The sequence below is a fragment of the Malus domestica genome, chromosome 08 (assembly GCF_042453785.1).
Source record: "Malus domestica chromosome 08, GDT2T_hap1".
Classification (NCBI taxonomy): domain Eukaryota; kingdom Viridiplantae; phylum Streptophyta; class Magnoliopsida; order Rosales; family Rosaceae; genus Malus; species Malus domestica.
Genome location: NC_091668.1, coordinates 14,152,933 through 14,168,816, shown reverse-complemented (window position 1 = coordinate 14,168,816; position 15,884 = coordinate 14,152,933). Strand labels below are relative to the sequence as shown.

General features: G+C 38.7%; 1 pseudogene; it reads right to left on the bottom strand.

Moving 5' to 3' along the window:
- On the bottom strand, positions 1 to 6,712 carry LOC103441492 (phospholipase D alpha 1-like; annotated as a pseudogene).
- Between the last annotated feature and the right edge of the window lie 9,172 nt (positions 6,713 to 15,884).

Here is a 15,884-nt window from a genome sequence, read left to right as displayed (position 1 = left end):
CTAGGTGGTGAAGATTGGAAGAATGTACTTGGATTTGGTGCTGAAAACTCTAGCCTTTGTATCGGGGAAATATTCAAAGCCCGGTAGTGTTGTTAGAGCTCTATTCTTGCTTACCTCAATGGGGTAGTGGAGAAGATGACCTGGAAGGTCTTGATAACAAGTGTCGCTCAAGTAAAATTCCCAATTCTTTTCGACAATCTGGTTTACTCATCGAATTCATTCCAAAGATTCTAGATGCCAGAAGGAGTTGTCATCCACTTTGAGGTGCTCATACCATAGTGCTAGTCTAAAAGCATACATCTGGGCCCTTGCTGGGATTGTGGAAGCTAAATGGTTAGGTTGGAATGCTCCTATAGCAATCTTAGAGTCCCTTGCCCCATCCATTGACTTTTGATTTATGTTCGCAGATCCAATGATTATGTATTCATCACCAACTGAAAGAAAAAAAAAACATGTTAGAGAATGTTCATTAAATTGTACTCGAACATGGATAATGGTTTGGTATAGTATATCTCACATGTTATGTTATTAGACTGTGAATTAGGAATGCACATTCTGACATGCTAGTACTAATGTTAACTTTAAATTTATGAGTCTGTTTACTTATCATCATTTTTTTAATGCATGTAAATCATGAAACGCCGGGCCTGTTGAGCTCTTTTGTAATCGGTGTCTAGCTCTGAAGTCTCAAGAGGTTTATATTCGCCATCCATCTCCGTCTCTCGGTTGCCAAGGCAGAAGAATTGAGATAATCATTAAGGTTTGCATTTGAGGCCTTTCTTTGAAGAGCCTCAGAGATGTCAGTGTACATCATCTCCACTATTCTCCTTTGCCAATCCAATATAGCTCGAGAAGAAGCACTCTCAGGTGTACCTTTGGGCCACATTGGGACAACAATGTAGACGATAAATCTCTCTCCCACTTCGATTTTGCTAACAATCTTCACCGAAAGCTCCTTCATTATAATATCCTCATCTCTAATGTCTCCCAAATAAGCTGCCAAGGAAATACTGATTCTCAATGTAAATGAAGTTTGTGGCTCGCCGAATAACATGGATATACGCGTTATGAATGCTTCGGTCGATGATGTTATTCTTCCTACTCACAAGTTCCATTTTTGTTGCTTCAAGAGGCTTTTCAGGAAAGCAAAAGCAACTCGTCGATGGATCTGAACAGTTGAACGTTCCATGATTCGTTGTCATTCGAAAACATATTTTGTAAAGGCTGAACTGTGATTTCTTCAAGTTTGCCTAGTGGAATTAAGAACATTTATCCAACCTATTTTTTCCACCTTTGCTCAAAGTTGCGCAAGACATTCTAAGCAACTGGTTCTTCCAGTTTGCAATGAATATCATGCCAGGGCTTCCTTGGATTGCGTTTCCTGATTGAAGAGCCTACAAAGTTGAGCTGGTGGAAATTGTGGAGCAAAAAATAATCACAAGGTGACACGTGGATTTTTGGATAAAAGAGGATAAAAATACCCTTGAGGCATATTGGGATTCCTACGCACGAGCAGCGGGCAATCATCCCTCAACCAAGTCAAAAGTGCCCAAAATAGGTAACAATTCAAAACCTATTTCATTCATCCTCATCAAATCCCTTCTCCAAAACCTATTTCATTCCATATATTTTCTACCCCATTTTCCCTTTTTTAGCTAATCAATTAGCTAATTATTTTATTAATTAGCTAATTGATTAGATAATTATTCCATAACTCCCAAGTTATTTCTTTCAAATTATGTTAATTAGTCAATTAATGGATTTATTACCTAATTAATCTATTAATGGCTAATTAACTACAAATTACACCCACAAAAAAAACCCCTAAATGGTCGGTCCCTATTCTCCTAATAGGGTCGGCCATATCCCTATAAATAGCTCTCAATTCTCTCCAAAAACTATTTCCAAGTCTCTTGCTAAAATTCTCTAAATTTCTCAAACACTTTCTCTCTAAATTCTGATTTTGGCATCGGAGGTTCTTCAGCCAAATCCCCCCCCCCAAATTCATCGTGGACGCGTGAGGCTTTTGGCCTTGACCAAAAGTGTTAATTGTTTTGTAGGTGCAATTTTGTCCAAGATCAAGGAGAAAGAAATTTGCATCCACAAATTGGTGCTTTCATTGAGAGTTGAGTCCCACACTCGTAGAAAACTCTCGCATCCAAGGTTTCCTATTTTCTTGTCCATTTGTAGATTTTTCGTATGCTCTTATTTTTAGAATTTTTTTATTTGCAATTTTTTTTTTGATAAAACGTAAAAGAGAAGTACAATGGCTAGAAATTTAGAAAATTCAACAAGTGAAAATTCCAATATTCAAGAGATGGGACCGTGGTGATCCACGAGGCTAAATGTGACAATAAATGGAGTGGCACCACCACCACAAGTTTCCACCAAGGGAACCATCGCGGTGGCCACCACTATGACCACTTGCGACGAAGTTCATGGTGTCACCACCATGGCCCGAGCCGTGCCATCTAAGCAAGCCCAAGCCATGCCATCTAAAGCCCACGGCCCAAGCCATGTCACTTCAAGCCTAACACGTTGCTAAGTCGAGCCCTAGCCTCGCACCCACGTGCGCCACACGCTAAGCAGTCTACTCTCGTGGCCCAACCTTCTCCTATGGCCCAGCCTACTCCTACGGCCCAACCTGCTCATACGGCCCAGTTTGCTCCTGTGGCTTTCCAAGCAGCCCAAATCGATTCAAGATTAGTTCCATCTTAGCGAATGGAGGAGCGTGCACTCTCAGTTAGGCCCACGAACAAACATACATTCACGGTTGGGGCCACACTCCGATAATCAACATGAGCAATCTTCTAGGCAAAATGTTCATTCGCAGCAAGGCCCGCAAGGAGCATCCTCCACCTCACATCGGAGTAGGCAGCACAACAGATGGAGAGAAACAGTCACTCAATCCAGCTCAAGTTCAACCAGCAGCCTGTGAGTTAAACATTCATCTGCTAGGAACATACCACACCCACCGTAGTTGCAGCATAAATAAGCCAAACACATGGAAAAGCAGCCTAGACCAGTAAGTCACAACCAGGGGCAGCCGAGAGCTCTATCATTCCCAAAAAAGGCAAATTCAGTAAGAATTAGAAAGGCTCATGACCGAGCGATTACTCGATTTCCTGCGCAACGAAGATATTGACAATGCGCTCTAATGAGACATGACCAACATAAGCGAGTCATTTTTCAATGACAAGATCGAGCAGACAAGACTACCCCACATAGATTTCCGGATATAAAGATTACTTCTGTTCTGACAAACGTAGTAGCTCAGCCTAATGGCACGCCAGGGGTAGACGAGTACCAGAAGGCCCAACTACCAAAAACCGCGGGCAAGCCTTGTTCTCAACACTTCTGACAATTCTTCCTGCTGTGAACAACCTGGCCCAAGCCAGCCCCAGCTCTACTTTCACAGCTGTGCCTACCTACTCCACGGCTCCTGGCAGCCATTGACATATCACCATGGCTCATAACTGTGCCAATCTTACACCACGGCTCCCAGCTATGCCGATTTTGCCATGTTGCTCGTGTCAACCAAGCCTCAAAAGGGCACACGACGAAACACCTATTGATGGTGCAATAATTCTTAGAGCAGCTCACTGCGCTTACACCCTTATGTAGGTTCCACAAGTAGTTCAAAGTCTCAAGCAGTTCGCCAAACAAGACCTCGCAGGCTGAGGATTATTTCAGTTGTCTAATAGTCCAGCTTTCCTCAACTGATGTCCACAACAACTGCTCAAAATCCTTTCTGGGTCTGCTCTCCAATGCGAGAGGATAAACTAATTGCTCTTCAATGTGAGAGGGTAAACCAATTCCCCGACACCCATATGAGTTTGCTCTCCAATGTGAAAGGGTAAACCAATTCCCCGACACCCATATGGATTTGCTCTCTAATGTGAGAGGATAACTAATTGCTCTCCAGTGCGAGAGGATAAACTAATTGCTCTCCAGTGCGAGAGGGTAAACTAATTCCCCAACACCCATCTGGGTAAGATCTTCAGTGCGAGAAGGCCACATAGCTCAAAAGATTGAATGCTTGAAGATCAACCAGGCAACAAATGATCAAGGAGCAACAACTACTTTTGCACTTAACAGTTTGCTCATCCGACACTTCATCTTCAACAGCTCAAATCTTGGCAGCTAAATCCTTGACTACTCCATCTACAGCAGCTGAGAAATCAAACTCAAGCAATTTCCTCATTTTTGGCAAGCAGCCCAGACATGGCAACCCAAACCGCTGCCCATGCCGAGCTAATCCTTGGTTTCAATTAAGTCGAGCAGCACAAGCAATGGCCCCTGCCACACCACCTCCTTAGCCCATGCCAAGCCAACTCTTAGCCCTTGCCAGTCAACGTGCTGCACCATCCCGACGGCTGCCATATGGCAGCATTTCCCAAGAAGAAGACAAGGAGAATTAAGTTTTTCTTACATTGGTGCGGCGTGAAGAAGATAAAACAATCAACGAAAGATAGTTCTTTGCACGGCCAAGCAAAGAAGAGTGTTAGGGGAGGGGGAACAAATATCCTCTAGCATTCTCTCTTTGTTGTAGGGATAAATAATTACCCTCCGAAGTTGATTTAATCCCCAACTTAAGGTAAGCTTAAATAGGCTTTGAAGGCGATTTATTTCCCTTTCCTAGAAGAATCTAATTCCAAGTCCAAGAGAGAATCTGCATCAAAATTGGAGGTCTCTACACCTCTTGCCCTTTCCTGCAAGCAGCCCAGTAGGTATGTGGGCATTTGTGGAGCCAAAAATAATCACAAGGTGACACGTGGATTTTTAGATAAAAGAGGACAAAAATACCCTTGAAGCATATTAGGATTCCTATGCGCGAGCAGCGGGCAATCATCCCTCAACCAAGTCAAAAGTGCCCAAAATAGGTAACAATTCAAAACCTATTTCATTCATCCTCATCAAATCCCTTCTACAAGGTAACTCCCAAAACCTATTTCATTCCATATATTTTCTACCCCATTTTTCCCTTTTTAGCTAATCAATTAGCTAATTATTTTATTAATTAGCTAATTGATTAGATAATTATTCCATAACTCCCAAGTTATTTGTTTCAAATTATGTTAATTAGTCAATTAATGGATTTATTACCTAATTAATCTATTAATGGCTAATTAACTACAAATTACACCCAAAAAAAAACCCAAAGGGCTGGTCCCTATTCTTCTAATAGGGCCAGCCATATTCCTATAAATAGCTCTGCATTTTCTCCAAAAACTACTTCCAAGTCTCTTGCTAAAATTCTCTAAAATTCTCAAACACTTTCTCTCTCAATTATAACTTTGGCATCGGAGGTTCTTCAGCCAAAGCCACCCCCCCCCCAATTCATCGTGGGTGCGTGAGGCTTTTGGCCTTGACCAAAAGTGTTAATTGTTTTGTAGATGCAATTTTGTCCAAGATCAAGGAAGAAGAAATTTACATCCACAGAAATCATTCTGGTGGGTTGTGCCTAGTGTTGCAAACACGGGATGTTTTTTAGTATCATATCTTCCATCACAAAGATCAATGCCTGTGATAAAACTCACAATCCTCCTTTGTGATCCTCCGCCAAATATCTCACTGTCCACCACAACTGTTTTCTGATGGTGAGAAAACATTGTGACAGTCTCACTTTTCCCTTCATCAGGGTTTCGAGGGCATAAGAAGCTACGCACTTTCGTGTTTCGAAAATATGCTTTTGTTTCTTGATAATGAGTTGTCATCAAACCATCATTCTTTAGCTCCTCAATAGAAGTCATGTCATCCCAAACAAGCAACAAAACCAAAACACCCTCATTAGCCTTCCTCTTAAGAAGCTACCCTAGTGTAATGTCATCTTTTCGCCTTCTCAAGTCCCTTATCAATGTTATTTCAGTGTACACAGACCAGCTAGTTATGTAAATAAACTGCCTTACGTTAGTGATTGCATCAAAGATGTCCTCCCAACATCTCTAGGGCTCATATAATCCTCCTAGGGGCATAGGAATATGAGGATTAAATTGGTCTGCGACATGCGAATCTTGGTACAGGGTAACCCTAAAACCTTGCCTTTAATTCAAAAATGTTCAAAGAACATCTTCATACTTAGGGTTTCTAATCCCAAGGGACCATTGAAAATCTTCTGCAACACTAGAAAACTGTAATTTGACATGAATTTTAGAATTACCGTGGATTGGATTGTAACCTTCATCTAAAATTTCAACCCATCTGTCCACCACATAACCCTTGATTATCTCCTCAACAAGTGTATAAACTCTTCCAATTAGGGTTGCCCCAATGAGATCATCATCTTTTACAGTAAATATAATGTGTGAGATGTGGGCACAGTAGATGTGAAATTTCCCCCCATTACGGATTGTTTGGATCATTTATCATTCGCGTCCACTCAGCCCTCGCCTTATCTAGATCAACTGTTGCATAGAGTTTGGATCCAACTTTTTGAAAAATGTGTAAGGTAAGTGTCAGAAGTGAATTATGCAGAAAAAATATTAGTTTTGGAGGAAAATTAGCTTCATATAAATATATTTAGCAAGTAAAGAATAGTGTACCTGCTGATGTCCGCAAAGCACCAACTTCTTGACTTGAGCTGCAAACTTTTTAGGTGAATTTGGTGCATCCAGTGTCAAAAGTAAAGGAAGAAAAAGTATCAGATAAAAACACTTGAGCTTAAAAGAACTTAACCATTGAAAGACGGTAAAAAGTTTGAAATATCAGACATTATGCACACATGGTATTCTAGAAATAATATAGTTCAAATTCGCCTTTGGCGAAAATTGAATCTAAGACCTCTCACTTACAAGTGAAGAGGAATACGACTAGACCATAATACTAAGTGGTTAGACCTAATTTTTTTTTTTTTTTAGCAGGAAGATTTATGTGTAAGGAAACAAAACAGTAGAAGAAAGATTTATAGAATGCAAGTCACAGACTCATAGGGCATCTCTTCATTTTGTGTGGGATAAAGAGGATTTAAAGTTACAAAATTTTTAAGGAGAAATAAAATTTGACACATTCTTGAGGGCACTAGAATATGGTTGGTACAACTTGGGGAAAATGACTATGATTTAGTCAAGGATCATAAGTTTTTCTCAACAAATATTTGGAAATTGATTTTAACACTCCTTTCTTACGTCATGCACATCCATCTAGTTTCGTAGTTGTTAGACTAAACAATTAAAGTAAAATTAACAATTGAGATTAATAAAGGATATGCATAAGATAAAAAAAAAGGTGTGTTAAATCATTGTACTCTATGCCACTTAGTATGACGGTCTAATGGTATTCATCTTCACTTGTAAGTGAGAGGTTTTAGGTTCGATTCTCGCCAAAGGTGAATTTGAACCACATTATTGCTAGCCTATTGTGAGGCTAAACCTACCCCCTCCCCCTTAGTGTAGATAATATCGTTTGTTCAAAAAAAAAATTCATTGTACTCTATTTCATAATATTATACAATATAAATTTTCCTTGATATGAAAATTCTTTACAATTGTATTGGGGTTATTTATTGCAACATTAGCATGGAGGGAAATTGAATGGAGAGATTTTCCAAATAAACTTATTTAAGGAATACTCTCGTAAGACCAATTCAATTTAAGAACAATTTAATTTAATGATCAAAAGACTATGTTTTAAGTCTTTCCTTAAAGATCATTTTACATTCTAACTCGAAAAATATTTGACCATTTGATTAAATGATCATCTTATTATTGTTTTTTTAGATGTTTGTGATTTTCTTTGTCGCAGTTAGATGTCTTAATAGTTCAAATCTATTTGCGTAAGAATGATCTAAGAATTCATCTTAAAAATGACCTATAAATGATGACATAGAAAATAAAGAGTTGGATTATCAAAATATAATTGTGACAACCCATCCCTAATTTTATGATTTTATAAATTTTAAAAAGAGTGATTTGATGAAAATTCCCTAGAGGTGAGATTGTTGAATTTCGTTGACCAGAGAATAGTGAGACATACGAAATATTCTTTTAGCTATTTGCATAGTATGCAACGATACGAATGCGTGGCCATAAGAGGAATCGAATTTGGAGCTACGATGGAGATTTTATAGATTTACGAACGTGAAGGATGATTTGGTAATTTCATGTTTAGAGATATTTTGTGATTTGTTTTGTGAGCCACGTGGGGCCCACACTTCACTCATGCCCTGTCTCGTGTCCTCTCTCTCTAGAAATTTTGGTCCCTCTCTTTCGAACTCTCATTTTTTTAAACTCTTGGACCACACTCTTGTTGCCACCTCATTCCTTCGTACTAAGTTTATTATTTTAAAAATCTTTTTCCCTCTCTTTCCCAAAAAGCTCTCTCTCCCGGACTTCTCCCATCCTCTGTGAAGCATAGCACCACCACCACTTTCGTCGATCCCAATAAGCATCACAACCCAGATCACCACCTCACATTGCTCCATTTTCTCTCGAACATTCTTCCGCCCTCTCATCTCTCTCAACTCTAAATCTATCTTAGTTCACTCTCTCTTCTCCTATTGGTGAAACCAAGAAACCGAGCCATCATCATCGTCGTTTCAATGAGCTTGAACCACAAAACAACGCACTACATTCTCTCCCTCAGATATCTTATTATCTGGACTTCGTGCACACTGCATAAAAACGTAATGGGGAACGCCACCATGTTTTACGGTTAGTTCACAAACTTCCAATGAGAGTACGCTTTGAGGACATCCTAAAAATTCTTGGATCATGTTTTAGCATATGTTTCTAGCTTTCTTAAGGGTTTTGATGCGGGTTTTGGTACAGAATCGTTGCGAGGAAGACACCTTAGATTCTGACGGAGATTCGTTAGCTTTTGAGCTCTTTTTCTGCCAACTCCAGCCACGGCCGAGGAACTCAATGGTATATTTCGATTCCTTGTTCCTTGGGCTTTAATTTGACATACATGGTTGCTAGTTTTAATTGAGATTTAAAGCTAAACGAAGCCGGAGAAGTTTCCTGGCTAAATTTTCCAATTTCCTGCTTTCTCCTTTGTTGGGTTTAGTCAACTCGACTTGAGAAAAAAAAAGGAAAAAAAAAACCAGATCCGCCACCCGGATCTGGATCCGAACCTGGGATCTGATCCAGCCCAATTCCAATGTGGATCATAAATATTCCTGGAATATTCCCTAGAATATTCCTTATGCTGACTTTTTTGAAATTTTTTCGGAAACCCTCATAGGCAAATTTCGATGTCCCGAGTCCGTTTTTGATATCTATTTACTGAAATTCCAAAGTTTTAGCGTAGTTGACCGCCGGAGTGTCTCGATTGACTTTTTAAGGTTGACCGTTGACTTTTTTGTTGACTTTTTACCAAATTTGCCCGTGATACCTCTTAGCGTAATTCGACACTCTGACTCCGAATCTGCACTCCGTTTTCCCAAATTTAGTGTTTTAGCTGAGTTTTACTAAAGGACCCCAATATTATGCTTAAGTACGATTACTATCAGAGACTCCAACTTCTTTAGTCCGAATGGCTGTGACCTCGCAAGTATCTATGAGTGAGTCTTTTCTTTTATATTATATATATATATATATATTTGTTAGTTTTCATTTATATATTTGATAAATAATTTTCTACGTTACACTTAGATTAGGGTAATGTATATAAAATTATCGTATTGATGGAATTCATGCAATTATACTACGTCCCATGGGATGCACATGTATACGTATTAGTATGGATGCTTTAATAATATTTATGATTATGAATAGCATTGCAATGATTAGAATTATCAATTTACTATGGCATGATCATATTTACGTTATCTACTCATCATGTGCTTTAATGGTGTTAGTACTCGCCCGGGCCAGGGCCAATCTTTCACATGTATGTTCACATCATACCGTACGCTCACTTTGGATTCATTGTAGGTGCGAGTCCTTTCCTGGATTGCTATAGGCAATTAGGACTCATATGTGATGCTCATAGTGCCAGTCTTCATGTGATTATAGTATTAAAGCAGAAATCATTATTACACCCAGTCTTGTTCATATTAAAATACTTCTACATGAACTCGTGTGTCAACATATGTCGATGAGCACTTGATGTGTTATGTTTATTTCTGCGAGATATTGTGATTACTGAAAGTTATATGGTTGTTTACGAATTTTGTGACATATTGAATTATAGAGTTATTGTAGGCTATGGTAAGTATTTTCATACTATACGTAGTATGTATATTTTGGAAACTATATTTGTTTTACGGCGAGTGGTTATAATGGTTTCAAAAAGGTTTTTGTAAAACTTTATTTTTAGGCCCACTCACCCTTGTTTTTCGCCCCTCTGGGTTTTAGTAGCTGAGCTTTCATGTCGATGAGGATTCTTGTCAAATCTTGGTATAGGTGGTTGCCTTTGATGGTATAATTCTCATCCTATTTTACTTTACTTTACTTATACCTTGACATCATGTATGAAATGGGTTCATTCTCGCTCACCAACACACTCTTATACTTAGGCACTTTTAGGTTTAAACTTACTCACATATTCCACATCACTACACTTTATGGCTTCGTCACCCTCCTATTGTCGACCAACACAACTCGATTCGGAGCCCAAGTGGGCATTCTAGGTCGGGGTGTGTCAGTTTGGTATCATAGCATAAGTTTGGGCGGTATTGCGTTCATCACACACGTGATGTAAGCATACTTGGTTCTTAAACCTAAGTGTCGAATCTTGCCACCTCGTCGAATATCAAAAAATGTGTTAGGTGTTTTCCTAAGTTATGGGTTATTTGGATGACTTATTGACATGTTAGAAGAACATTTTGGCAACCGCTTCTAGACTTTAACAAAGAACCTCCTTGCCAAGGGAAATCTTGATTTGGAAACGAGTTGTGGCCCTAAAGCAAGGCTATTGTGTCGGTAATTGTGTACCACCAAATACTTTACTCATCAATTCCACTACTATTATCTCATCATCTTTACCAACCCACCCTTTCGAGTTAAGAAACCAAGAATAGTTTTAATTCCTTGGCAGCATCCGTTAGTATACCATCTATTAGAATTCCTTCGAAGTTTACTTTGTCAAGATTCTAGAACTGTCTTAAGCGACAACGTGGTGCTAAAGTGGTAGCACTCGACGGAAGAACGCTTGGGGGACAACGACTTTTAATCCCCGATAGCACTAATCTTTTTAAACGCACTAGTGATTATTCCGGATCTTCAGGAGGAAGATCAACTTCCATTTAAGTCCGTTCTAAAGTAGATTATTAGCAAATTTGACACACCCCAACCAAAGATCAAGGCGTGTTTGCCGTCACGTGAGGGTGATGTAGCCATTTGCACAGTGCGGAAGCGATAAGGATAAGAAATATACGAATAAATAAAAACCGAAGCTAATTAATGTGCACTAATAAATAGAAAGTGCTAAGAGTGAGATACAAGTGTAAATACTCCTAATTAGAGCATAGAAAGTCTAGGTGCAGTCCAGTAGGACAAGTACTAATTATACAGTACCAGAAGATGTCCTACTAAATATATAATTTGTCAGAACCACCGAGATCCTCAAATGCCACCGACCGCAAGTTTACCTAAAACCTGGAAGGGCGTAAAACAGAAAACGTGAGTGGACAAAAACAAAGCTTTTCAAAAATTCATTATCAAATGCTCTAACCCCTCGCTGTAAAACATATATACTTTTTCCCAGAAAAAGAATATAAGCATATACATATATCTATATATATCAATTCAAATCATGCTACACATATTCATAATCATAAGTATGCCATGCCAAGATATAAACATAATAAGTAACTCAGGTGAAAATAAATTCATGGAAAATAATACATTAGCCAGAATCCCTACAAAAGTCTGTACGACTGAATTCATAGCTTATTAGTCAATCTAGCTGGAGTCACTACAAATGACCTGTACGACACTACAGTGCACACGAGTCGGAACCACTGAAAAGGTATGTACGACAAGACTAGGTGTAATATAATTTTGCTCAATACTACACTCTCATGATAGCTGTACGATAAATCACTAGTCACCTACGAGTTGGAACCACCTATAATGGTCTGTACGACAAGACTGTGCACCTAAATTGGATCCAGTGTGAGCATAGGGTGCGGGATGTGACATTATATACAGGCTTGTACCATATCTTTGGCTAAATCACTAACACTAGGGTGCAGGTTTATGAGCTCTATGCTTCTCAAATAATCACAACCGTTATTCACATTCACAATTCATAAACTCACCTAGGCTTACCTGAGCGTCCACAGCACCACAATTATATATTATGCAACATATACTAATTCAAATACTGAACATAAATTTATATGCATGGCATTTCAAGGCATACTTTCATTTAAACGTATTTTCTGGGAAAAATATCAAGTATATAAGTATATACTGAAAACCAAAAGCCCACTCACTGGTATGTTTAAGGGTCGTAGCCCCCAAGTCCCCCTTGACTGCGCTCGTCCTCAGGATAAGTCTCCTTTATGTGCGAAACAACTATAAAAACGTTAATTTAAAGCACATAACCAAAACTAGCTAATAACTTCTCATACATTGCTCAAATGGGATGTTTGAATATACCAATGTGATCTACACAACCTCACGAATATCCCCATATTTTTAGAAAAAGTTTCCGACGTCCCACGCGCCGCCACGCCCCAGCATCCTAACGAAATCCCTTAACCCTGTTAGGAATATTCTGTTAAATAGTAACAGAAACCATTAAACTAACCAACGCCATTAGGAATATTCCGTGATCCCCTACCTTCGAACTCCAGCGACTGTCGCCGTCGCCGGAAACTGGAAAAACTTTAAAACCTTGTATCTTAGTCATTTCTTAACCAAAACTCATGAACTTGGTCTCAATTTAAAGCTTATAACAAGAAGAACATATCCTTACCAATTTCAAGGCTTGAAATCCACGAAAACTCGCTGGAGAGAGCTCGATAATTTCGGCCAAGTTTCAAACTCTTCAAACTCTGCTTCCTGACGTCCAATTTGCTTGGTTTTTCTTCTCCGAGCTTCGTAATGATTTCTAAAGCTTCTTATGAGCTTCAAATCTCCTGAAACATCCATAATTATGACCATGTGAACAATACTCAAATTGGGGGTGATGGTTTCTCAAGTTTTTGAGGGTTTCACAATTTAAAAATGGCATATATGAACTCAGGGACTTGCAAGGAGTTCGAATCTTACCTTCTTGACGTCGATCCGTGCATGAAATGTGAGTTTGGCGTTCGTCCATAGAAAGTTGACGGAAACAAAAGAAAATCGAGAGGGAAGAGAGAGAGAGAGAGTGCACGGGAATAAGAGAGAGAAAGGGAGTTGGAGTGTGTGTGTGTGTGTGTGCGCTCCAAAATTGTCCACTCCAACCAACCAAAACAACAAAACAACTTAATTCTAATTAGTTCCACATACTTAGGAAAATAACTTAGACCTAAACCTAGGTCATGTACGCATACCACTACCCACGTTTAAGGGTAAACCGTCCTTTCACACTATAGATAAAATTATCCTAAGGCGGGCTGTGACAAAATTCCTTTTTCCGGCCTTATGATATTTCAACCAACATTAGTTCCCAGATTACCTTTCGATGTTGTACTTGTCATTTCGTTATACCTACGATCAGTAGAAATCCCCAAAGTAGTAAGTATTTCCTTAGAATTAATGAAACCACCTCACATGACAAGTTCCTTACCAATCATCTGAAACCATCTACCCAAGCGGGCTCTAATATGTAATCAGCATACGGTGGTGCTACTAATTGATGATATTGTCCGATATCCAAGAACTATCAACCCATATTTAGGTGATATGATTTCTGATACTAGACACAAGTACTAGTATTTGGGAATGATACCTTTATGCTAGAACGCTAGTTCACAGTTTGAGGGTAGCGAACAATATCAAAATATCATATGTGCGTTAATTAGTGACGAAACTGATAGATTGATTAACAGTGACTACCTAGGGCCGAGGAAATTTAAATCGTGGAAACTTAGGAACAAGCTTTGTATTAAGATGGTAAACTCACGATTGTGTTAACCATATTACCCATTTAGGTAACCAAAACCTTTTTTACCAGTCACTTTTTCGATCACTTCCACAAATAAATATTGAGGCACAAGTTATTTTCCCGCTGTAAGAATGAAATGAGCATTGAGACAATTGTGAAGACCTTTTAGTACGTGGTGTATAGAAAGGAAGTAGTATGGTACATTTTTAGGACGAATATCTGTGGCGTCATTTCTCAAAATTTTACATGGGACATCACCAAATTGTGAAATGAAGCACACCATCAATCCATTTTCTCGTACTAAACCAGTTTTCCTTGTGCATTTTCGAATGACCCCTACATCATTGAGAAAACTTAGTTACAAAATCTTACCGATTAGGAATTTATTCGACCAAACACTTTGTCTTAGGGAACCTCAAACCTAGTCAGGAAGAAAAAAGACTAAACCTTTGGATCGTACCTAGATTTTAGCAACTCAATCGGGTGATGATTAAAACCGTTAATACTTATGCTTCGAATTGATGGTCTACCCGACTAACTTTTTTAACTCGAGTTTTCTTCCATAACTTGTCAAATTTGTAGTGGTCTTACCGATGACTTTCTCACCTACCCTAGCAACGAGAGAAAATTTTCTAAACACCGACAATCAGCTTTATACCAAATTCCTCAACTGTTAACTTTGATTAAATTGGTAGTTTTCTTGGGAGACGTGATCTCAGTACACAATATTCTTTTCTCTTTCCCAAAAGGTTGTAGCGGAAAAAAGTTGAAATTCTCAAAAAGTGTTGTGAAATGCGAGATATCATTGGCCTTGTCAATTTTATCAATAGTTTATTAGCGACTTTTCAGCTATAGCATTTTCCTTCCAAGTTGACTGAGGAAAGATATTTTAGTTTGGGATGTTGGATATGAATGAAATTTATGACAGCCTATATGTTGTCTCTTCCCGAGCATTATTCTTCATTTTTCGACAACGTTGATAATTTGGAAATCCACATTAACATTTTATCTAGATGATTTGGTTGTGTAGATGCAGCATAACGAAGTATCGCATTTGTTCCCCAGCATTTGGAACTGTACGAAATGAACCATCTTACTCATGACTTAGAGTCAACAATTATCATCCTTACTTGAAAACTGGATGACACTTCTCTTTGGAGAAATGTGTCCAAACTCTTTACTAACCTTAGACCTTTCAACTATATCTTCATTTGAAAGGAACTAGATTTTTAACTGTGGCAGTGGGAGAACCAAATCAACATTTACGATTGCACTATCATGTATCACCCCGGTTGTGTAAACGTAATTACTGTTTACCGCAGCAAAAGACATTATCTACCCTTGAACACTTTCAGCCTGTCCTATTTCATTTCAGTTGGAATTCACGAGTTTTGATATGAAGTTACTTACAATCATCAAGAAATCGTTCGAGTGGTTATAATCACTTCCTGTATCCAAATGGAGATGGGGAAATATCACCATAAGCTCCATGTATGAGCTATCTTGTACATGTGGAGATTATGATAATGTTTCGGTGATTATAGACTGACTTGACAAGTCAGCTTACTTTTCATTGGTCCAGAAAGACTAGGTTTAGACCACTTAGTAAAATTCCTCATTCTTGAAATTATCAAATTTTTCTGATGTTTCGATCAGCATCTATTATGATTGTGATTCCATATTCACCTCTTTGTTCTGGAAGGCATTCCAATTAACCTTGGGTACGTGTCTACCCTATTGCACTTTGTATTGTTTCTGGGGCAAACAGATCGTCTAGAAGAATTGCTCGAACGTTGAAATTTTAGTTATGACCATTAATTCCTGAATCACCCAATACATACCCTATTAAACGAATCTTTACCGTTGGTGATTGAATATTCAAGAAGCTACAGTTGAAGCGAGAT